Here is a 22319-nt window from a genome sequence, read left to right as displayed (position 1 = left end):
CGTCTGTCTCGCTGACTGCGTGTAGAAAAGGCATTAACCTGGAACTGCCTCTCGGTTCTGTCACTTAATTGAAATGACAAACTGTATGGAGATATTTATACGGGTGAGTACACCCTTCAATGCCTGTCTTAAACCGCTGCCTTAGATATATTCACGGGGAGCGGACACATTCATTTTTCATCAATAGCCATTTCCTAGCAGGAGAGTGACAGCGTGTAAAAGGCACATAAAAAAAAAGCGACAGTACGAGCGGGATACGGAACTGAGTCTGATGTTACTAACAGGGAAGAAGCTATGCGGAACGTCTTCCCAGCAGAGGTGGTACGAGAAGGGAATTCGGAATGGCTGCGTATTCATAAATCTGCACGGAATATACGAGAAATTACATCCAAATACTCTCAATTGTTTTAGAGAGGGTATGAAAAAGCCCTTGCTGCGTATCTTGTTACATTAGATCTGGAATTACAGGATCTCGGTGAAGAATAGGCATCTTTCCGTTGATATATGGGTAATTTTCAGACACATTACGCACAATAATAAAAAATAAATTACACCAATGTAAAAGCACAGGTGAGGATATATATCATTGAAATAAGTCTGTATATCATATATAGAATAGCCTTCCCAGAAAGCCGTAGTGTGGTATAACTCAGGGCACGTATCCAACCCGGGAATGAACCCTGAGCATTAAACGGGGTACGGGGCGCAGTTTCATGGCACCCCAATTTTTTTTTTTTTTTTTAAAAACAATTTTTTTTAGCCTTGTAAAATTAAATAAAAAATAAATTCCAAACACGTGTCTATCAGGAGATTCATAATATTCATCTGAATATTTATATTCACTTAGTCCAAATGATGGAAAACAATATTGAAAATGAGCTAGCCAATGGGCCTCCTGGGGAAATGCCCAGCGGGCCACAGACCGACAGCCTTAAAGTGCCAGGGCCGATTTTACACTACTAGCCCGGTACTGTGGAAAAATTCTATTTAAAAAATAAATAATGGAAGAAGCCAAGATTTTTTAAAGAATGGTGCCTATTTCTCTGCCGTCCGACATGTAACTGATTACATCGCATGCCCTCCAGCCAATCAGCTCACAGTATCCCAAGTGACCGTCTGGCACTTTTGAGGAACCCTTTATTGAGCCCCGAATCTGTAGAGGAGATCTAGAAGATAATGGAGCAATGAGTAGCTGTCAATGGCTTTCTGCATGCAGACAATTGCCAGCAGGTCAAGGAAAGCAGCCTGTAGTAAGAAGCGTGCAGGCTGCTTTCCTATATTTTCCAAGCACTTATTTCAAATAGCTTTAGCGTCACCTTAATAGGGATTATAACATAATGTAAGAAAAGAAAATGTATACATTATAACAGTTCTTAAAGTGCGTGGCAGAAATACACCTGTCAGCCGACAGACATGACTAATATAACCGGCATTTAATAAATATCTGCAGTATAATTTAATTTGCCTGTTTTTAGTTCCATTGTACAAATCTGTGTGATATTCGCACTGACGCTGCTCCACTTAGACAAATACATTAATCTCTCTTTTGTGTAAAGCTATTAAACCTGATCCATCATTTTATTATTTCCTCCAAAGATTTTAATCACATAAAACGCGAGAGAAACCTTTAAGTAGCCTTTTTTCAAAATGAATTCAACAATAATGTATCGGTGTATGCTTTTACGTCACATGATAATGAAGCATTCCCTGAAAAATTAGGAATGAGACAAATTATGACATCATTGAATATATATATTTTTCTGGGAATGGTTTGGAATGTTTCTAATACCGAATTTAGTTATAAAATTGTTAAATTCTACAAGTACATTTAATGACATTTACGTTTAATTCTATTTCAGCCTTTTTATACCTATTTTTATATACATTTCCATCTAAACGCTTTTTGCGCATTTAGCAGCTCTTCTAGGTTTAAAATTAATTTCCTTTGTTTTACCTGTTGCCGAAAAATCAACTTTCCGTTAATCAATAAGAGTTTGCAAACTTTCAAATGGTTCAGCAGTTTTCAAAGCATTTCCAATTAATACATTTCCACTTGCGTTACCTGTCTGCCGCGCTGCGAATAATGACTCCTGTGGCAGGTATACTGAAATGTATTATTAAAAGATATCTTAGAAAATGCTGAATGCTTTAAAAAATGTTATCATGACAACACAACGCCATCATGCATCATTGGTTTTCATTACATTCTGTATAATGTCTGCTATAATTATATTCTCTGTGTTGGTATCTATCACAAAAACACCTCAGCCAAATAGTTAGCATCTTTATATAGCAAATCTTTATATATATATATATTTGTTGTTGTTTATTTAGTAGCATAACCGGGAACTCTCTGGGTTTGACCCAGAGTCTCTGGGTCAGTTTCTAGTTTCTCAGGACAGAGGAGCAACGTCTGGTCCCGCCCACTCTCCTCCCACTCCCCACCCACTAAAAGCTATTTTGGACAAGCCGCACCTATATGTGCAGCTAGCCCTGCCCCTTCATAAAGCAACTCCCTCGGGCAAAGGAGCAGTCCAGGTAACCTATCCTGGGAAGTTCCTTGGTACGTTTATTAGCAGGGCTAGGCGAGACCCTTGGCTCCCGCGCCTTGTCTACGGTAGTTGTTCACTTGGTTCACAGAGGACATATGGGCCTCTTTCCCTTCCGTAGTTTCGGCAACAGTCTCTCACAGCAAAAACGTATGACGCTGACATAACCCGAATTGTGGAGAAGATGACGTTAGGTAAAGTGGCTTAGGGTCCAACCACGTGAGGTCTACAAGAGGAAGACATGGGGAACTGGGAGCTCATGGGGAACCGCATCTTTCAATGGCCAAAAGGGAGTGTAACACAATTCTTGCTGTTTGTACACATTATTGGTACTTTACGGCCGTAGAACCCTATGATACCTTCATACCCTTAGAAAAGAGGGGCATCAGGATTTGGGTCCCAAAGAGGGTCCAGCCTACCTAACAAGGGAAACTAAGGAGGTATTGGAGACCCGGCAGGTAGAGGCTTGCCCAGGAACCCCTTGCCATTTAATATTTTCCTGCTTTTACATGTAGAAGAATCTATGAGAAAGTCATGAGCAGTCATACTCATTATTACTCTATGACGCACTCATTGATCCAACACACATTCTGTTGGCCACTGAGTGGCAGTGTTAGTACACACAAGTGGCTGTCCTTAGATAACCCATCTCTGAATAACTGGTCCTTGGCAACAAAATGGTTAAAAAAATCATCTTTTACCATTTCTAGAATTTGAGTAGAATAAAAAAAGCTAAGATCATGATTCTCTATCTAATGTAAATGTTGATTTTTTTTTCTTCTTTTATGTTAATCTTAGTTCATCGGCTAGTGAGGTACATTACACCAAGCATTATGAAAACAGTAAAAGTTACGCCGTCCGGCCAATAACTGGCCTTTTATACAGTCGCATAATGAACGGAAATAAGAGGCATTTGGAAATCTGCATTGCAAAGACGGGAAGAGCAGACATATATTGGTTTATTATCATGTTCTGCACCGGTTACAGTTACAGCTTGAACTGAAGAACATCAAAAAATCGGGCTTCAAACAGAGGCTAGGGTTTAACTCAAAACAAGTTACCAGCAGATGGCATCAGGGATGGATTCCCCACGAGGCAGTCTAAGGTTCTTAACCGGGCAGATCCCTTGAGTCCATCAGAGACCTAGGAAGCTCTCAGCATACTAGATCTCTGGCCAAGGTTGAGTCTAGGGTTAGTATTTCTTCTTCTAACATCATACAATAACACACAATCTCTCTAAGGCCATCAACTTACACATACATACACACACTATCTCTTTCTCCCACTTCCCCTCTCTCTGTCCTCAGTGCCAGTAACCCTAGGCTCATCCCTTACACTCGGACACCATACACTAACATACACGCTAACACCATACATTAACATTCACACTCTAACACCATACAGTGACACACACAAACATGCTAACACCATATATTAACACACCCTAATACAGTAACACACTCAAATGTGCTAATCCTGTAAACTCACACACATGAGCTAACACCATACACTAGCATATATAATCATAGTACTGCCATACGGCAACACACACTAACACTACACACAGTTTATCATGCTATAATGGAAAGTTACAAAAATAATGGTAGTGTCCCTTTAACATAGTTTTTATTTCATCGCACTTCACATTCAAGTTTAAAATCATAGACACAGCAAGTTTATCGGCAAGATTTGAAATAATAATTTTAATAAAAGGATTTTTCATTTTTGTAAAGCTGAGCCAAGCGTTGTTTAATACGGTTTTGTACCACGCGCTATCAAATATTTGCTCGGTTATTCCTGATTGCTTAATATATTTCAGGCTAATGACATTTATGCTTGTATAAACCCTATCTTCATTAATCATTCAGACACCCAGGTTATTTGCACGTATCCCAACCTGATGCGCGTAACGGCTGTCAGAAGCTTCACTAGCAATCTTTATCTATCGGTTGATTGGATAATTTACTATTTATTGGTCTCATATTCTGCCATTTTTGGTATAACAGGAAAATGAGTGTTTTTTTTTCTATACACTGAAATATTTCTATAATTTAATAGGGCAGGTAATGCACTACAAAGGAGCCTGGAGATGTTCAAGCACATGGAATGGCAGGGGCCACCAGGCCCAGACTGGCCACCTGGCAAATAACAAATGGGCCAGTGGCTGGGAGCAACGCACAGCTACCTTTACTGACGCTCTATATATCATTTAGCGGCCAGTGGCCTTAAAGTGCCAGGATCGCTTTTCTTCCCAAGTCTAGCCCGGAGGCCATGAACAAGAGAAAAGAAATGTGAGCTCTTCTGGTACAGTTTTTATGGATTGCACCACAGATTCCCGCAATATGACAGTGAATCCCATCGCTCTGCGAAATAGACTGATGCAAAAGAGAAGACCAATGGTAAACGAACATCACCTTATGACCTCCATAAGACCTCCTCAATAAGTGGAGCACAGAAGGGAGGTGGGCATGGACCTCAGAGGTGTATCTCAAAATGGTTACATTTTTATATATGTGTCATGTACTTTTTTTTAACCAGAATAGGTTAATATTTGGACACAGCTCTACAAGTTCTTGTTTCGCATCATTCTTTTTATTTTGTATCCAGCACTTACCCAAGACTCCTTTGTGCATCAATGTGAATTTATTAGGTTTGTAATAGGATTTTAGATTAGTTTCCATGATGGATTTAGATTCAATACTTTCTACAGCATGCTAGATTGTTCTCTAGTTATCAATATTTTTCTCGTAGGCATTTTTTGTCTACCTTGGTTCTGTTTTGTATGCGTCTTCATTGATTCAGTTTATAGCTGGGCCAGCCAGCCCAGTTGGGTTTGGTTTTTGGTCCTCATGAGCGTCTGTCTGACTTCTCTATTCTTTCTTCCAGTTGACGGAGTGCTCGGCTGTCCAAGCCAAGCTGTCAGCCTGGCTTCGCTTATACCATGCCGCGGCCGGCTCGTAAACCATTCAGTCAGTTCGCTTAGGATCTAAATGACCAGGTGACCAGGTTTTTCTTTAGAGGACCCTACCAACTAGGAGTGGAGGACATTTTAATGTAGCCTCTTTTATGGGGTTAACTCTGAGTATACATTACAAAGCCTTGGCACATTTATCCAGTTAATTCCATTGAGAATATTTCAACCTTGGACCATCTTCTTGCTTTCTTTGACCATCACTAGTCTGTTCCTAGATCCCATATTCCTCAACCTTTAAGCCATTTCTAACTAAACAATGTTGGCTTCACAGCAAGCTTCTGTAAGGTCCAATGTAAAGCTACAAACAAAGCTAGATTCTCATAAAAGCTCATCATACAATATTCAGTTCTCATTCATGAATCATTGATCCATTCATCCTTTTATTCATTAGTGGACCATGGTGTCCAGTGTTGGATACTACCCTGCCGAAGATCATTTTCAAAAGCATCCATCTAAACTCAGGCTTTTGAAAGGCTTATTTAAAATCACATAATCCCATTTTCAGCCATCCTTTTTCCACCTTTTGATCTTTAAAAAGATTAAAACAAAAAAAAAAACATGGTCAGAACACCACAATGACACATTCAAAAATAATTCCACTTCAAGGACAACTTTATGTATAGCTTACCAGCAGATTCCATAGCTATTACCATAGAGGAGCTTCCTACACAAGTGCCCTTTTCTTACCCCTCTCTCTACCCCCTTCCCATGAAAGGGTTAAAGGTGTAAGCTCACACATATGAAGGAGCCATAAATGAAAGGTTTTTGATGTGGCCTACACAGTATTATAATTAGCACGCAGGTTGCCTTTTGTGACCCTACAAGTTGTATAGTTATTTTTTTTTCTATATAAATAATGATTGTGTCCTCTTGCTGCGCAGCGGCGTTTTTTCCCCCCTTTTGTTTGTTTTCTTGAAGTTGAGGAATAAAAGCAGAAGCCGCCGATTAATATATCATTCGGGAACGGTCTGAACTCTCCCTCTAGGTGGCAGCAGAGAGTGATGTTTATCGGTTAAAGGTCGGAATGTAGAAATAAGAGAAGGGCCGGGCTGGGGATGACTTGGTGGCGCTGGCACTTTAAGGCAAGCGGCTGCCAAATGACAGATACGCCGGGCAGCACATTGCATTTCTATACTCCGCAGGATCAATCTGCCACCGGAGTATGGGGTGCTATCAACGAGTGACCCACTGGGCATTTGCCTGGGGTACCAGATAGCTAGTCTGGACCTGTCCTATTGTAATTATTTCAAAAGCCATGAAATAGGACGCCGCAGGAAATGTTAATATACAATCTTAAGAAATCAAATGGCACGGTATAAGTTAAAAGTAATAATGATAACAATGATAGGTGAAGATAGGTAAGTTTCGTTGACCTCATGCTCACAACCTACATTTCAAATGGCCAAACAGGGACATGTTTGTCCTAGGGAATGTGGTTTGTGGTGTGGCTGTGGCAGGGATCAGACTTTTTTGGGACTTATTGATGGCATAGTCCTCTTTCTCAACTAGAAGTCAAAACTGAAAGACTCACAATGTCTTCTTTTTTATATATCTCCTCCAATTTCCATAATGGAATATTTTTTTTTAGAACTACCTTAGGTAACTTTTTGAACATATACCATGACTCATGTAGAATTGTATATTAATACCTTACCTGTTCGGCATAATAATAATAATTTGCTGATATTGCTTTTCGCTCCTGGAGGGACTTAATTTGCGTAGCAGAATATAAAATAATCACATTAAAGAGAAACAGTTGTAAAGTGGTTTCCCATGAGCAAGGTACAATGGGAAGGCGAAGTCTGAGATGCCAGGATAATCAGATGGTTGGGTGAGCGAGAACGCTGAATCTGATCTGAAACATTCGCAGAGATGAGAGCTTCTCTGATTGCATGAGATGAGAGATTATACTGGAATAGTAACCCATGTATGCTTGGGGTTATTTCCATACTAGGGTAGGCTACACAGAGCTCTCTCTGTGTGTGGAGGTGGGGCTAACAGCAAAAGGGGTGGGGCTAGCCACACATGGAGGCGGGGCTAGCCCCAAATAGCCTTGGATTAGTTGGGTGGAAAAGAGGAAAGTAACCTGGAGATCCAGGGAAACCGGGATTTACCCGGAGACTCTGAGTCAAACCTGGAGAGTTCCCAGGTATAATCATTTCAAAATCTGACCTTTTTAGGTGGATTTAGGTGCAGGTTAGTTTTTACTTTATTTATCTCAGCGAATTTTGGAGGAATAGATCAACAAGGACAGAATACAAGTTTATCAATAGCATTCAAATTAACAATATAAAAAAAGAATAAATGTAAGGCATTCAGGTACAGGGTAATTGAGCTTTTCCTGAGACCCTTGAAATATTAACCCTATAATAGCCCATCATAAAGATTCTATGTGGCGACTCGACAAATGAGTTAACCAAATGGTTTTAATATGGGACCTCATGGAAACCTTGACTTGTTAGTATTTAAAGATACCCTTAATTGAATCACCTGCCTTCAAGCAGGGATATCAACCATAACTTACTGGTAGCAAAAACACCAGTTGGGAGTCTTATATATATGATTTCTGGAGCATAACGCCTGAGACACAAGGTATTATATAATTTTTCTTTTTAATATCTCCATTTCCTTTATGTTATTTTTAATTGTTCTCCTCTTTTCAATCATAGCTATTTCTCACCCTTTCCTCTAATTCCACATTTTTTTCCATTGCCCCATTCACATTATTTCATGGCCTTTCTATTACCTTTTAATACTCGGCTATATTTTTAACTTTTGAACAAAAACCTGCAAAAGGAAATGTTTAATAATTACAATATTTGGCTTTTATCCGGTCATGCTGGCGCACAGCATAGCCATAACACATGGCTCAGATCTTTTGGCACTCAGCGGGTTAAAAGGTAACCAAATAGAGGGAAAAAGGTGAATTCTATATCACAGTAACAGAAAGTCTTGTTAATGCGAACGGAAGGTTTAGAACAGCGGTTATGAGAAAATAATTAGTGTTTTTCCCTCCTCTCTCTCTCTCCCTCTTTGGCGGAGATGATTTTGTTTGGAATTCACAAATGAGAGGTTTTGTGCGCAAGGTAAAGGTGTAATCCATCAGTTTGTCAGAGGCAACAAAGAGCGCACCGAGGGGGTAATATTATCCCTATAGATTGCTGCTATGAGTAAATGGGGGCGCCACATAATGGGTTATATTATATTGATGTGTGTGGTGCCGCGGAAAATATTACTTCCTTGTGTGTAGTAGTGTCGGCAAGATGTGCATGAAACAGGAAGACTAAATGTGGCTTCAGTTATATGCAAATGTTGTTTAAGAAAGCGTAAAATAAAAAGGATTTATGTACATTTAATTAATGAACATAACTCCCTCGGAACCAACGGAGTTAACGCTTTTTAACCTTCCTTGTAGCTCATGGTGTGTGATAAATCGCATGTGTCGCTATGAGTCATAATTGTACCTTTATTTAGGGACCTGGAAATCATAGGATTTAGCATAAAAAAAAGAATTTATTTCTTAGTGAGAGGAAAACGTAAAAAAAAAAAATTAATTGAAAAAAAAATGTAAAAATATAGATTTCCATTTTTTCATGTTTTTTTTTCCATTGGCTTTAACTCTACTCCATAGTAATAATATTTAAAACTACATATAGCTTGTACTTTTTGGGTTTGCCTGGGCCATAGATCCTTAAAAATGGGGAGAAATAACACAATAGGAATGGAAAAAAAAACCATAGAAATCCCCAGAAAAGTCAGTCGCCATGGTATCCGCGTATGATTGCTTTCTGATACATATATATTGCTTACTGTAATCTGTAAACACGGTGGCATAGGTTTATGTAGCAAACTAATCTGTAAAATGTTGGGTTTGAGAAAATAAAGTGGCGCCATACTGGCTCGAGAGCCAGCAAGCAGAGAAATGGAAAGACACGGACAAAAGGATTTCTTCTACAATTGTAAGTTAAAGCGTTATCAGTTTCCCACAAATTAGACCTAAAATACACACCAGCAGCATCCTCTATCTGTGCCAGGAAAACCTTTAGAGATTTCTTGCTAATTAATATTTGGTTAAGGATATTGCAGTTTTTAAGGACACAATTTGGGGATCCCCAGCAAGTTGGGTCGATGATAAAGGTCAGAGGTGTCCATGTGAGCTCACAAGGACCTGTGTACTTAGAAAGCTAGTTGACTTGGCTCAAGCGTGGGCTTCGCCACCAGGGTCCGTAGGTGAAATTTTGTAACATATGATGGAAGAGGAGGTCGGTGCAGATACTGAGAAAGATCTCTCCACTAGTGATTTTTTTCATGGTCTACTCACCACCGGTTGTTGCAAAGCGACAATACGAGATAAAATATCCCACAGCCCAGCTTTGGACTAGAAAGGACTTGCTAGCATGGACCTTTGCCTCCATCATGCCTTGCAGACCTCCGCTCCCAGACTCTGGTGACTGTTGAGAGGGCCCAAGGGACAGCTGTCATGGCACTAGACTTGGGTGCCGGCCAGCTCTTCGTGTTCATCTTCGTGGGGAAAAAAATCTTCGGATTCCACGGATATTCGCCCATTCCTGTGTTGGGTTCAACTGGTTCAGTCGCTTGCACGGCCCTTTAACTCCTGACGGCAAACCTACGGATTTCCGCTCCTGTTAACCCCTGCGATAATGGGAGCGGAAATCCATAGGTTCGCTGTCAGGAGTTAAAGACCTTTAACTCTTGGATGCTGCGTAGAAAAGGTAGGCTAGATGGGGATCATAGGATCAAATGAAAGTACTTAAATTAGTTTGTAATCATCTATTGCTGCTTATGGAATGCACCGCATACACGAGAAGCCTACAATGGCCTGTCTGTCCTTGTCCGTCTGTCCCCTGCCTGGCATGATGTGGCGTGACTTCACGGCAGGAGAAAACACGATCCTCACCAGCGTGAAGCCTCGATAAGGTCACTTGTCACCTGGCTATGCCGTTTGTCACAAAGCTCTTTCTCCAGCACAGCTTGTGACCGGCTGTAAACACGAGATTCTGAGACATGGTGGAGTCTTCTTCACCCGGTCACACACATATTCATGAGTTGTGTTTGAGACCCAACCTAACGGAAAACTATCATGACGGGAAAATGCTTTTAGAAGGGAGATATAGTAAAATTAATGATCTTTCAAAGGTTTCAGAAGTCTTGTGAAAGCTTACCTTTGGAATTGAGTCCCTCTATAGAGTCTATCAACAAATACAAGACTTAAGCTACTTATGTGTTGGAACCAAAAACATCAATCTGGAATGTTGAACTTACATAAAGTTGGCAAATGGAAGCTAATGTTCTCCTTTCACTATTGGCTGTACTCAAAGTCATCCAGTACCAAAGCTCACCCTAAGGAGATCCCACTTGATGACCCCTTGCTCTCAGTAACAGCCAGGTCCCCCCGCAAAAGACCCCTCAGACCCAATACCCTTTGATTTTGCTCTGCTCTTTTATTTTTCTTTCAGGATTTTAATTGCTTAATTTGCTGAGATCCTCTGTCATACTTCACTGCCTTTTAACTGCACGGAGAGATGAGCAGTTTTTCATGTTTAAGGGGAGCTGGATTGTATAATTAAAGCTCTGAAGGAATAAATCAATAAGGCAGAAAGGCAGATGTCTTCTTTTAACCCTTGTAGAACTGTAAGGGAACAGGACGCATTGCATATCCACGAACGTTTTGTTTTGGACTTTTCTGGGGTTAAATCCTCTGGCTTTGAAACCAATTGTAGGCTTTGTATCAACTTTGATTTTGCAGTAATTCTGATAATAAAGGGCATACGGTGTATGACTGGAAGTGATAACATATCCAGACATTTCCTTGTATTAGTGGGGTTAGAAGAATAGTCGTATAAAGTGGATGATCTGGGGAATAGATGTAGAGATCAAAACTGGCTGTATGGAGCAATACGATTTATTGTATGGAGGGATAGCCATGAGTTTGTATGGAAGAAAATGAGTAATTCTGCCCATCCACTGCACCACAACCAATGGTATCAATGCTATAGGAGCTTCCTAAATGACAACCATATGGTTTTAATAAAATGACTTGTCAGGAAGTAAGGATATTCTGGATGAAGTCACCTTTATTCAAGCAGGGATTTCAGCTATGATATAGCAGTGAGAATTATCCCAAGGATTGTAACAACGCTACAGAATCTGCTGGTGCTAAATAAATAAATGCAACGCAATGAGAATATCACCAACTATAATGATCATATATCAGAGTGGAATATAAAACCCCAGACTGCGAGACCCTGAGAATTTGGCCTTTTACTCCAATATTGGGGTACAGCTTCTGAGACTAAGGACATGTGGTTGCCCCTGTAGTGTAAATGTCCTTTCATTGTGTCTTTGCCCCAGGCTGAAAGAGTTATCCCAGAAGCCCATGTACGTGTAGATATTTAATTATGAGGATAGCTCTTCTGTATGTTTAAAACCCTGTCCGTGTTTCTTGGGCAGTGCTGGGTATTTAATTTCTGTGTTGTGAAGCTCTGAAGCAGATAAGCTGTTTAATGTCCCCGGCATATGGCCATATTTAGATGATGATACAGTAATTGTATTAATTAGTATTGAAGAGGTTGATGTGTAGAGTGATATTGAACTCAAACAGATGTCAGGGACATCACTAATTCCACAACACAAACCCAAACCATTACAGAGATTAACTCCTTCACTGAACATCCAATGAAAGCTATTAAAATGATCTGGCCGTATAACGATGGCGGGTCCGCTTCTCATAAATTCAAATCATTTTTGCATACATTGTGCTACTTAAACTGCAAAATACGTGTTTGTTATAGAGACATTAAGGAAGTCATAATACGCGGTTAGACAGACTAGTCGAGGGGTTATAGCGTGAAAAGCGAAATGCAATATCATACGTGCCAACACTTGAGGAAGTCAAAGAGGGCCAAGAGACAGGGCTGAGACTTTTTATGTGGTTTTGTGAGCTATGTATGTTTGCCAAGTCCCTAATTCAATGTCCGTTTTTTAACTGGGGGCGGTGCTGTTTATCTCCTCCCCCACTGCCCTACGCCACCTGGCACTGTTTTTGGACATGACCGTCCCCCTCTTAGGATAGGTCACTCCCACGAGGTTCTCATCCCATAAAAGGACATAAGTGTTGGAGTGAGATTCCAACAAAGAAGAAAGTTTCCATCTATTCCCAATTTCCCCTACAATTTGACTCCCTCAGCCTAATTATTCTTGATGATATGCAATATCTCATACTGAGGTCAATTGTGTATTATTTTAATACAAAATAACCTTTTTTTTTCCCTTTACAGTTATGATCACATAATTTCCTAACGTGTATTAAAAAGAATTAATTTATTTTTACTAGCACCTACTCAACTCACTTTATCTGCAAGGTTAAGCACCCTAACTTCCGCTATAATAAGCTCAGATAAGCTCTCCGTGCATTTGGCTTCATATTGATACTGATCCCATTAGACGTATATTATAAAAAACCCGTGTCTGTCAGGTGACATTAAAACCGGCAGATATCCTGTCTTATGAAGGTGACAATAACCTTATGTTTATACTGTGAAGAAAATGGCAGGTTTTATTCCAGCGGACGGAGTATTTGGCATTAAATGAAAGTCCTTGTAATATCCTTACAAAAAATGCAAAAGCTGGCATTTACCTTACCTCTGCTAATAATGCTGGGTATTTCATATTCAGATGTGACCCCACTAAACCCCTTTTTTTCTGAATATTCTTCTCGGATATTACCATGTTAAATTAACCCTTCCAGCCCCGGCAGGTCAGCAAACGTTCCCTCTGCTTGTCACATCGTAGCTTGCCGTTGCAAAAAAGTTAATTAGGAACCATGTTTCATTTCTGCATTATCTTCAGCGTGTTTTGAGAATACATGAAATAAATGAAAATGTGAAAAAAGAGATAAGTCTTTTTATTTTATTGTATTTAAATAGAATTTTTCCCGGAATCTTTTGATGTTATGTATAATTTCGTTGTATGGGAAAATGTAAAATGAATCAAAACTTTTATCATTAAAAGTCCATGAATCAATACAAAACGGTAAGGAATAAATACATTTAGTGACTCGCGGCTTGTGTGGCAGCCATGTTTATCTCTCGCTGCCCAAAGAGGGATGATGCCTTTCAGATGTTTCAAAGTTTTTTTTGCTGCTCTTCTATTTGTCTATCATGTAAGTATTGGCGATTTTGAGAAAGACGGCCACCTTTTAAGGCTGATTCAATAGGTATAGATGACAAGCTTTTAATATAACCTTTAATTTACATATATATAGATCCTACTCTCAACTGATTGAGCCCCCCCTACTTAAAAGAGAACGCTTGCCTTCACAGCTTTTAGTATAAATCCCTTTATCAAAACTAGGTTTGGCTTGCCTTTTTTCCCCAAAAAGTATAATTATTTTGGGGATATTTGGCAAGAACAATGTGGCAAAACAATCATATCTCAGCCATTTCCAAAACAATTACACTAATTGAAAATTAATAAAAATCCAAATGATAAAAAAAAGTTCCTCTTTAAGGAAAGTATTTTGGTAATGGAACATCCAGTAAATGGTTACATTTAAAATCTTGGAAAGACATGGACTTGAGTACCCCTAGTCTCTGGTTGGTCTGGCAGTGAGGGAGTTAGCCTCTTCTCCTCTTCCGCCACGGTTTTTGAAGTGCTGAGCCGCAAGCGTCTCTCCATGTGGAAACACATTTGGACTGATTAACTCTGGGTTAATTCAATTAACAACATGTCATGTTAATTAAATAAATGCCTTTTTTGCACTACAGTGGGGAAGACACATCAGTGCAGAGCAGAATGAACATTCTGTTTTTGGATCAAAGAGATGTTGATGTTTTGTTTTGTTTTTTTTGTCGACCAAAAGCCAATGTGGCTTCTCTTTCTAGGACAAAAGTAACCTAAGGACAGTTGGCAAGAGTTGACATGTTACAGAAAAAAAGCTGACACCTTTTTTCTGACATCAAAGGATGATTGCTCCATCCCGGCCCCTGAGATACCATCAGTCCACCGACTGTGGGTCCCTTCCCTGATAAAGGTCATTCATGGTGAGACATTGGGAGGATCCTACCGCCATTGCTCGTTGATATACTTAATTACGTGTTTGATGGTCATGTGCATTATATTATTCTACTGATCAAGGTATTACAGTATATTTTGTCCATATTGTTTTGAATGATTCTTTTTTTCCATTTGGAAGTCTGACTTTAGGGGTAAACAGCCACTAAGGTCCCCCAATATGGTATGGTCCAACCTGGAACCCCCTGCCCATTTAGCAGTAGATGCATTATATGGTTTTAGACTAGAAAGACTATTTACAACAATAATGATCATATTGTAGTATTCTGTTCTGCTGAATATACATCTTCATTTCACTCCTTACTTTCACCAACCCGCTCCCTCAATTAATCTCCCAACTCCCCAACCCCATACACTCCAAATTCAGTTAGCACTCATGAACTCTTTAGCTTCCCATTTAACATTTAATAAGTCATTTGTTCAGACCCTGCCCATTGGTGCCGAGTACAAAATTCCAGAGGCTGCCAACGTACATCTGGATACGATGCCTTAAAATAGTTTGGGAAACCAATATTCCTCCTCTGCGCAAGGTTTTTCATCAAACCAGCTGTAGTCAATACGGTCTAATTTTCTTTCCCGTTTGTCTCCCCAGGCAGCGTATTAAAGTATGTTAAAAAATACCTATGTCTAAATATTCTTTTGTCTGTAATCCACATTTGGTATCTGGGACTGGAGATGATGAATGAATATTTCATTGTCTCCCCAAAACATTTAATTCATGGTCCCCCCACTAAAATTAAGCTGTTCCCTTACAGGTATGACGTTCATCTGTAATTATCAGCCTTGTTCGGAGAGCCCTGGGGATTCTGACACTGGATTTCTGAGTACGCTCAGTATGTACATTGTGATCACGCTAACATCCAGATTCTGCTTTAGATCAATAGGTCTCTGGCCTGTGCTAAGTGCAGACGGTTCTAGCAGAAAAGGCACAAGCATAAGGCCGTGCAAGCAGGGAATTCTTATTAACGTCACACGACTAACACGATGCAAGGCCTTGTCTACCTTTTTTCCCATTCCAGGGTTACGGAATGAATTTGTCGAAAACCTGATTTTGCAGAGAATTTTGCAATCCGTATGAATAAACCTATTGGGCAGACCAACACATCATAGACATTATTGATTTGTGAAGATGTGTAAGGGCAAACACATACACGACAAGTGTCCTGGAGGGATCGTCCCGATTTAGGTCTCATGCCCCGTCATCCTTGGTAATTCCTTCTTGTGTCTTATTTCTCTTGGACACAGGAGACATGCCAGTTGTGCATGAATGAGCATCAAAAATAGATTCTGCTCATGCACAACCATGACATATAGTGGATCACTGACTGACCCACCCTATAAAAGAAGCCACGCCCTGATTTCCCATATATAGACATTGTATATATAGCAGAGCGGCTGAAAAGCTTAGCATGTCACGATGGCAAGTGGTTTCCTGTAGATGTGCAGTACCTATTGTCAGTCGCAAGACATTTATATCTGCGTGCGGATCTTGTGTTTGATGGCGAATGTCAGAACAACAGCCAGTCAGACACACAATGAACTTTCTATCCACCTAATGAACCTCATTGAATGTCAGCTTCATCAGCATACTTACAACACATCCCTGTCTCACACAATCACGGCACCCGAGGCAAGTTCTCAGGATTCTGAGACTAGAATAGAGATCCAGCGTTTACTATAATTAGGAGAATATTTGCTGGTGATGATAATTCATGTGGATTTAGTTAGTGATGGCAGGACTTGAACTAGGGTACGGAAACAATGTTGCACCATGTAGTTCATGAATACTGTCAGCTGACAAGGACCTGGAACTTAGGACCCTAGAAGGTCCACTTTTTAGGCCCACTGAAGGAAGAGAAAGAGGAGGCTTTTAGCTCCAACATCTCCAACTTGTTCTCTGTCCAACTTGGCCAAGCTCCGTCTGCATCTGAAAAATTATTTCTCGTCCACTTTTTTGCAGTCTACAAATTATTTTGTGGAGTGATGGCTCACCAGTGACCTTTATGGACACCATTATCAACAAGTGTCTATTAGGAAGTGGGTGACCCAGCTATAGTTTAGAGCAAGTTGAGCTCTGGTTTTTGTTCCTCCCTGATGAGAGGAGCTCTCCAGGTTTCACTTGGAGACTTCGGGTGAATCGCCACTCTAGGTCACAGCGGTTCCGCTATAACAATGGCTTCTTCCTGCGCATGGAGCCCCACACGCAATGTTAACGTGTTGTTCTAAAGCTTGCAGGACCAATGCCCTCTTTTAAACAATGGGATTATTTTATATGGTAATTACAATGAAAGCATAAAATGGTTTATTACATTTTTACAGTTCACTATAAGAGGTAAAGAAAATATCATCAAATGAATTTTTGAAATGACTTCTTTACTGGAAGAATAAAAATACTCCTATTGATTGAACTGTGGGGGGGAGCTTCATAATGTAGAGCGTTGGAGGGGGGGGGGTGAGTAATAGCATGGTTGTTTGTACAGCTAATGATTGCCAAACACCACCAGAGGCCATGCCACGATCCTGGACGCTTTTAGAATGCACCTTCTTTTCCACGTGAATCGTTTCTGGACCGAGCACATGCAAGGTGAACACGTTTTAGGGAACCAGCGTATATTTACTGCTTAAAGGGCACTCCATGTTGACATTTGCACAAATTAGTTAATTTTCCCCACGTTCACGAAAGGTTTTAATTTACGCAGCGACCTTGTCTCCTTACGTACCAGTTTGTCTTAGCACGAGCTAATTTTATTGCCAAATTGCATTTTATTTTAAAGTTATTGTTAAGTTTCACTGTTCCCCTAAAGTAACAGCGCTACGGAATCTGCTGGTGCTCAATAATTAACTGTAAGCTCGTTTGAGCAGGGTCCTCATCTGTAAGTCAAGTTGTTATGTTATATACTGCTTATTGTGTCCTATTTACCCATTGTACAGCACTACGGAATATGACGGCGCTATATAAAATGATGAATCATAAGTTAATCATGTAATATCTCAGTGTCGTTACGTTCCCTTTAAATCTAACCAGCTATGAACATTCCCTTCCTGCTTCATTCTGGTATTGCCAGCCTCGTCTATTACCGAATATATTCTATTGCCAAGTTAACATTTTCCTTTCCGCTTGGCTTTGTGGGTGTCAAGCAGAGTCGTGGGCCAGCAGGGTGTCGCAGACGTCTCAAGCAGGAACAGACTTCAGAAAAAAAACAGATTGTATTCAGGCGGTTTCACATTTCCAGAGACCTCCGCTGAGCAGAATTTCAAACCAAACACACATTTTATTTTGTATCAAGAGATGCTAATTGGTCTAATTTCCGAGTGTTTTGTCCCAAATACATCATTTTGTCCCACGCATTAGTCACACATTCCTGCGGTTTGCAGGGACTTTTAAATCAGCAAAATACAGTACATGGGGATTAACAAATATATATATTTATAGATATAGTGTTGCTAAGAGGGATGATTGGGATTAAGAAGCTATTATACATGGTGATCAGACCCTGGAATTAGTACTTTTTGAAAACTATTACACTTATCAGACATAAAGGACAGTTTATACATTAGGTTTACTGACATTATGTATCAAGTGACGACTAGTGGGAAGGAATTGGATTTCTGCAGGTTAAATGCTCAAAGTGTAATTCCTTCTTTAAGAAGCATAAGACCTAATGGAAAAGTAACCTAAAATGTAAAAAACAAAAGCAAACACAACAGAAATGTTATACTTTTTTCAAAATGCTTATGGAAATTCTTTATTGTTTGGTGGACTGTTATGCCAATATGGCGGCTCTGTCTAGAAAGCATTACTATGAGATTCTGGCCCACATGTGATTAACAGCCATCATAACTTGTTCTCATGATCTCGATGATTATTCATCCCCATTAGGTCTCCTCTCCCTATTTGTTAAGTTACTGTTACTGGTTATTTGAGTCATGAAGTTGATTAGATACGATTTGTTGCCATAAAAAAAAGTATCTCCCTCTGTCTCCCAGTCCTGTTTGTGCCCCTTGCACCTCCACTGCCTTGTATCTGCTCCCTCCACCTGCCCGCTTACCTTCTCCAGCCCTGTTTTTCTCTAGTGATCGGTAGGCACTTGCAGAGGCCACGTTGACAGGGAGCGGGAAGGAGGGGAGTCAGTATGTGAGACAGTGTCCTGTAATAGGAGCTGCTCTTGCGCAACTTTCCTTACAGAGATTTGTACATTTATTTAATGTAATAAAGTCTTAATTAATGTAAGGAAGATTTACTTTACTGAGGGGGTGGTTGATATGTAGAACATCCTCCCAGTAGAAGTAACAAGAGGTCCAAAGAACCCCTGAGATCTATATTTTCTTCTACTCATCTTTGCACCCCTTTAATATAAATTTGTGATTTGGTTGAGATTTTTAAAGATTTACAAAGATATAAAAGTTTACTTTTAAAGTGATCTGAGATACTTAATAAGCAGCACCTGTTAGATTTATTGGACTCGGAATTCTTAACACATGTACCCACTTTGAACCTTAACCATATTTTCTGGGAATGCTGCCAAAAAAGCTAATCATAGCTCGTTTAAGCCTGCCTGACCCCCAAAAACATGTTGTAATTACTGGCAACTGTGCCAGAAAATGTGTGAGATGGAGAGATGGCTCATTTACAATAGGCGGATGAATGAACTTAATAAAGTTGCGACGTTTTGGCATACATTTTTGTTTGTTTAGTGGATCCCTTCATGTTATCAGAGGTTCAGACGAATGCACAAAACACTTTTCCTACGGCCAACTATGTATGTCATATGTAGCAGCACTTTTCCCCCAACCTCATCAGCTGCTTTTTGCCTCTGGAAACCCTGACCTGCATAGAGGGAAGACCCTCAGCAGGCGGTTTTTCCCCCATGAGAGCAGTTGTGCGGTTTTAACCCCACGATCGCTGGTTAACCTGTAGTTTGCTGCCGTCGCCAAAAGCTGATCTTCTACCAAGAACCCTCCACCAATTTCTAGTTTTCCATGGGCAAACCGAAAAGCTTTAACAGGGTTCGAGATTAGATGAAAGGATAATCTCAATTTGTGTAACCTGTAAACATAATATCTGCAAAGTGCATTAAAAACAAAGCTGTAGCTAACTCAAGACTCAGTGGATGCGCCGACTCCGACGGTGCTCCCATCTCTAGCTTGCATGTCCTTTCTCCTGTCTCTCATTTGTTCTTTCCTTCCAACTGTACTTGCGATTCTTTTCCATTCGCTTAGCAGAGCCTCACCCGCACCGCACTTAACCATTAAAAAGGACAGGTTCTGCACGCTGTCTCTCCATGTCTTCCTTGACATTTTTCACCTCCACATGAGCTGTTCTGGCCGAATTACCTCTATTAGAAAATAAAAGCTTCCAGCAGACGTGGCCGGTACTGCCAAGAATTACTTGTGACTTGTTAGCGACCAATTTAAGGCGCTCCCGTACCCCGCCATGCACGTTTATTATTTGGATTTTACTTTCCACGAGCTTATAATCCCCAATTTTCCACTTCTTTTCTTGAAGGTCATGGCGATTCCATATGGGCAGCGAACTGTGACGAGTTAAGAGGTAGTAAAACTCTCAACAGCCTGTACACAGTCCTCTAAGAGTCCAAATATAGGGTGATAACAATGTTACCTGGTATGCGGGATACAAATGATATGGAATGATTAAACGACTTTAACATGGAAAGGCAAGGGCGAGTGTGCGTGTGTGTGTGACATAACTATTTAAATACACAGGTTACACAGTGAGGGGGAGGGGTTAAATCTGAATAGGTTAATCAAAAAGATATCCAAATCATCAAACTCAACGTGTTTCAATAAGTTAATAGCGAATGAATTACAACATTCTCAGGATCGATGTGAATGGCGCATCCGTGCAAGGACACGCTTAAAGTGCAATTACAGTAAAGCGTTTGAAACGCGTTCTTATCACCATGACAACCAATGGAATGTTTTTGTTCTATTGGTTGCTATAACTGATTTTTTTTAGGATAATATTACATAATGTTAGTTTCAGGGTCAGATGTTTAATTTCATTAAAACAGTATTAAAACAGTTTTTACACTTTTGTAAGGAGGAGGAGGAAGTTCTTAAAGTAACAACCCAGGTCACTTTGGTAGTGCTTTATTGATAGTCAACAAAGATCAGTTTAAAGGGTAGTGGATATAGAGTGTAGCCAATCCGTAGAGATGGCACAAACTGGAATAATGCTACAATCTGCTGCGCTTTTTCAATAATCCACCACTGATGCTCTATTATGTTTTACCAAATCCTTGGTAAAACCTTCCAATGTAAGAACAATGCCATTTTTTTTGATGATCATGGCTACAGATCTCCCGCGTGGCTACTAAATGCTGGACCTCTCGCTCTACAAATGCAGACCTGTGATCAATCACAGCCAGACAGCGATTCGACTAATAGTTTAATGGAAAAGGTAATAGAGTGTGAACAAATAGGGAAAGGGAACCTGTCATTGAAAACGAAGTCCTTATTTACACGGATAGACGGCGCTAAGCTCTGTTGTGATCGTGGAAAAGTGCGTGGCCAGTGATGTGTAAAACACAACGGGGGACGTGATACATGAAGGCCGCTTTAAATAACTTGGGCTAGGAATACCCCTCTAAGCCGCTAATGGATACAGCCGGGTTACCCTTGGATGAACAATTTTCTCCAGACTGCAGCTGCTATGTACACGGATCTGGTATTATTTCATGGATCTCTAGTATGCAAAGTGGGTGGAATTACTGGAAATTGAATTATTGGAATTTGCCAGCAGATCCGACCCATTCGGCCCCATCTAGTCAGCCAGTTTTTCCTGCTGTGAAATATTAAACCTTAATCAGTCGTTGATCTCGTCTTAGATTCAGGAGCCTTATGCATTTCCCATGCATGTTTAAATTCCCTCACTGTATTTACCTTTTCTACTTCTTCTGGGAGACTCTTCCATTTATATACTACCTTCTCAGTAATGTAAAACTTCCTTCTATTCCATCTAAGCCTCTGACCCTCTAGTTTTAGATTATGGCCTATTGTTCTATCATTTCCAATCCATTGAAATAAACTTTCCTTCTGTATTGAGATCCCTTACTGGACCTTAGTGAATGAAGTTATCAGCTTCTTCTTGGAATATCAATTGTGATGGGATTTTAAATTATGCCGTTTCTCACCTTTGCTTGAAGCAGCCAATCAGTGACTGGAAAAGTGATCCAAAGTGAAATGACATGCTTTCGGCACATGCGCACCAGGGGTCCCAATAAACCCAATAAAGGTATCTCACATGGCAGAAATTATCTCTGCCGAACACATCTCTTGCATGAGACAGGTGGGGAAGGGGGGAAAATGCATATGGCGGGATACCGCAGAATCCCTCCATGCATTTGCAAGGGGGACTTAGTCCTTCCCAAGTCTGATTATCCTCAACTGATTACAGGTGCAAAAGATATGGACCCACTTGTGTTCAGGAATGATGAAATGACCAATGAAACTCAGGTCAAGGTTACCTAAAGGTCATACCCCTGGAATTTCAGTTGCCATGAAGGTTGATTTGTACCCAATGTGTAGAATTGTAGAATTTGTGTTTTCAGCAAAGCTTGATCCAGTAAGGACCGATTATCTGGGGCAGATCAATTTTAAATAACTGTCCAGCAAAGTATACAGTAATACCGAGCATCGGACAAATGTGTGGTTACCTTAACAAAAGCAAATCAAATTCATTG

At 40.2% G+C, this 22319-nt stretch overlaps 1 protein-coding gene across 44 annotated transcripts in view; it reads right to left on the bottom strand.

Moving 5' to 3' along the window:
* Positions 1–22319, bottom strand: part of RPL38 (ribosomal protein L38) — a 265046-nt gene that overhangs the window by 9891 nt on the left and 232836 nt on the right. The window contains exon 1 of one of the 44 annotated variants that reach the window (XM_053454063.1): positions 21382–21385. The exons of 40 other annotated variants lie outside the window; for them this stretch is intronic. The gene's annotated coding sequence lies outside the window, so the exon portion shown is untranslated. Of the gene's footprint in view, positions 1–1050; positions 1055–9951; positions 9957–15131; positions 15136–21381; positions 21386–22319 lie in introns of those variants that run through there. 3 more of the 44 variants (XM_053454069.1, XM_053454065.1, XM_053454070.1) reach the window with 3 other exon arrangements.

This window comes from Spea bombifrons, chromosome 13 (genome assembly GCF_027358695.1).
Source record: "Spea bombifrons isolate aSpeBom1 chromosome 13, aSpeBom1.2.pri, whole genome shotgun sequence".
In the NCBI taxonomy this organism is placed as follows: domain Eukaryota; kingdom Metazoa; phylum Chordata; class Amphibia; order Anura; family Pelobatidae; genus Spea; species Spea bombifrons.
Note: the sequence above shows the minus strand (reverse complement) of the source record. Positions and strands in the feature narration are given on the sequence as shown.